We start from the raw sequence: 3,742 nt of genomic DNA, 5'->3' as shown, positions 1-3,742 counted from the left end.
AGAAGCTGTATGCCAAATTTTCCAAGTGTGAATTCTGGTTGCAGGAAGTTCAGTTTCTGGGCCATGTAGTAAATAAGAGAGGAATTCAGGTGGATCCTGCCAAAATTGAGGCTATTAGAAATTGTAAAGCCCCAAGAACCCCTACAGAGATCCGCCAGTTTTTTGGGTTAGCAGGCTATTACCGGCGATTCATCGCTAATTTTTCAAAAATTGCACAGCTGCTCACTGCTTTAACCCAAAAGGATAAGAGGTTCATTTGGAGTGAGAAGCAAGAGGAAGCCTTCGAAACTCTCAAACAGAAGATGTGCAATGCACCCATCTTATCGCTACCTGAGGGTTCAGAAAACTTCGTAGTCTTTTGTSATGCWTCRCATCAAGGGTTAGGTTGTGTATTGATGCAGAAAGATAAAGTCATTGCCTATGCCTCGAGACAACTGAAAGTGCATGAAAAGAACTATACTACTCACGACCTTGAGTTGGGAGCAGTGGTATTTGCACTTAAAATATGGAGGCACTATCTCTATGGCACAAATTGCACCATCTACACTGATCATAAAAGCCTTCAACACATCCTCAATCAGAAAATGTTGAATATGAGGCAAAAAAGATGGGTTGAATTACTCAGTGATTATGACTGTAAGATCAAATACCATCCAGGCAAAGCCAATGTTGTGGCCGATGATTTAAGTCGAAAGGAAAGAATAAAGCCAGTAAGGGTGCGAGCTTTGGGAATCTTGGTGAATACCAGTTTGAAGACCCAAATTCTGGAGGATCAAAAAGAAGCTCTAAGGAAGGAGAACTTGAAGAATGAAATTTTGCATGGCATAGAGTCCAAATTTCAGATGAAGTCTGATGGAGCGTATTAGAGCATACTACTGGTGGCTTGGAATGAAGAAAGACATTGCACTGTATGTAAGTAAGTGYTTAACTTGTGCAATAGTTAAGGCCGAACACCATAAACCTTCAGGTCTGCTCCAGCAGCCCGAAATTCCTCAATGGAAATGGGAGCAGATATCGATGGACTTCATAACTAAGTTACCCCGATCAGGTAAGAGGCATGATGGTATTTGGGTGATTGTAGATCGATTAACAAAATCTGCTCATTTCTTGCCAATTCGAGAAGACTATAAGATGGAAAAGCTAGCTCAGATATATATAAACGAAATCATCGTTAGACATGGGGTGCCTACTTCCATTCTTTCAGATAGAGACAGCCGTTTTACGTCAAGGTTCTGGCAGTCGCAACAGCAAGGAATGGGTACTCGTCTGGACTTAAGCACTTCTTATCACCCCCAGACAGATGGACAAACCGAAAGAACAATCCAAACCCTGGAAGACATGTTGCGAGCCTGTGTTATAGATTTTGGTGGAAGTTGGGACACACATCTTCCATTAGTAGAATTTGCTTACAATAACAGCTACCATACCAACATACAATGTGCGCCTTATGAAGCTTTGTATGGGCGCAAGTGCAGATCTCCATTGTGTTGGTCAGAAATTGGCGATAAACAGTTAACTGGACCCGACATTATCCAAGAGACCACTGATAAGATTGTAGTAATCAGAAATCGACTCAAGGCTGCAAGGGATCGTCAGAAAAGCTATGCTGAAAATCGGAGGAGACCTTTAGAATTCCAGAAAGGCGACAAAGTTTTCTTAAGGGTCTCACCATGGAAAGGAGTGATGCGTTTTGGAAAGAGAGGCAAACTGGGCCCTCGTTATATTGGCCCTTTTGAAATAGCAGAAAGGATTGGACCAGTGGCATATAAGCTAGATTTGCCCCCGGAGTTATGCACTATACATGATACATTCCATGTATCGAATCTCAAAAGATGCCTATCAGATGAAACTCAAGTAATGCCACTAGAAGACGTGCAGGTTAGCGATCAATTGCATTTCGTTGAAAAACCCATAGAAATCATGGATAGAGAAGTTAAGCAGTTGAGGCGTAGCAGGATCCCTATAGTAAAAGTTCATTGGAACTCGAAGTATGGACCGGAGTACACGTTGGAAAGGGAAGACTTTATGAAAAGCAAATATCCCCACTTGTTCTCAAAGCCAACCATTATTTGAATTCGACGATTAAATTTCGGGACGAAATTTTTCTGGCTTGGGGAGACTGTGACAATCCTGCATTTTAAGATTTCAGGTTAGTACCTTATTTCAGGATCTTTATTGAAAACTAAGTCTTTCTAGGATTTAGCTTCGATGATTAGAGATCATCTTGCTTAACTCCCAAGATTAGTTTGTTAGATCACGTTTCGGTGGGTAGCTAACCAACTTAGTTTATACAATGCCAAATAGTCTTGAAATGTTTCATTTAAATAAAGTCGATATTTAAGTTCCATTCTTTTTATATTTAGTTGCCAATTAATTTAAAAGGGTGGAGTTTTTAAAATCTTTTGTCAATTTAATTTGCTTGGTTAAATTAGTGGGGTTTTATTATTTAAAAAAAAAATATCTTGGGCTTGGGCCTTTAGAGGCCAGCCCATTTCTTCTCAAAAAGCCCCATATAAATACCCCTCTTCTTTTGGAAAATCTTCATTCTCCAAATTTCCAGCTTTCTGTTTTCTCTCTAACGCTATCACCTTCCAGCCGGTTCCAATTTTATTGCAAAACTCCAAGGTTTTGCTGTTCTTAAGAACTTGTTCGAAAGCTTCTGTTTAGAGAAGGTATGCTTTAGAGCTATTCTATTATCTTAATAGTCTGAAAGTTTTTATCCTTCTCCCTTCTCCATTCTTTAAGTAAAATTTATGGGATTTAAAGAGGAGAGATTATTCATCAAAGACCTGCATATGTCTTCGTTGAGATGATAATCTGTGACCTATGTTCTTTAATCTCTAAGAAGAAGGAGAAAATCTTTATATGTGAGGTCTAATCATATTTTCGGGTGATAGGCCTTGCATGTATCTTTAAATCGGATTTCTCATCTTGTAAACTCGTTGGAATCGGAAATTATTGGTCTTCTGGAGTTAGTTCAAAGATGATGATTTTGTGTTAGAGTTTAAACTCTTGAAAATATTGAGCTGAGACCCCTCCCYATCATTGCTACCATTCTTGGTGCATGCAATCGGTGTTGGAGGCGTGTGGCTCAAGGTTGTAGAGTTCTTGGAAAGAGTTTTAAACCCACTCAAAATATMTTKATTTTGGTAATTGGCGGCTGTCATCATTGTTTTGGGATGACTTTTGATGATGTCATTAAGTGGTTTTTGGAAGGTTCCTTTTTAATAAATAATTAAATCGGCTTTATTTTATGAAAACACTTGATGGCTTGGTGTTGAAAACAACTGTGCTCTACCTTAGGCAAGAAACTGTTAAGTAATATAGCGCTGGTTTGGTCTGTCAGGAAGTTCGAGCGAGTCTAGGAAGCTTCGAAAGGAAACCTTTGGATATTCATCAAACCAGTGAGTTCTTACGGCCCCACTTTTAATGTTTTTTTTTATATTTTCTGGGGGAAAATCATGATATTGAGCAAACTTTGCATGTTTATATACTGAAATATTGGAACTAAAGAACTGTTTAGTCGATGCTTTGCTTGGAACCTCTTGGGCTAAGGAACTGCTTAGTCAAGTTTTACTTGGAACCTCTTGGGCTAAGGAACTGCTTAGTCGGGTTCGTTATGTTTCGCTTTTGATAACTGTTTTTGCATTTAGAATAAATGCTAAATTGATGCGCTTGAGAGTATATGTTTCCAAATTAAAGTCCCCGTCCGTACACGCTACTTGTTAACTCGGGTACATTC

The sequence above is a fragment of the Cynara cardunculus genome (genome assembly GCF_001531365.2).
Source record: "Cynara cardunculus var. scolymus isolate 2C chromosome LG 9, CcrdV1, whole genome shotgun sequence".
Classification (NCBI taxonomy): Eukaryota; Viridiplantae; Streptophyta; class Magnoliopsida; order Asterales; family Asteraceae; genus Cynara; species Cynara cardunculus.
This window is presented reverse-complemented; position numbering follows the sequence as displayed.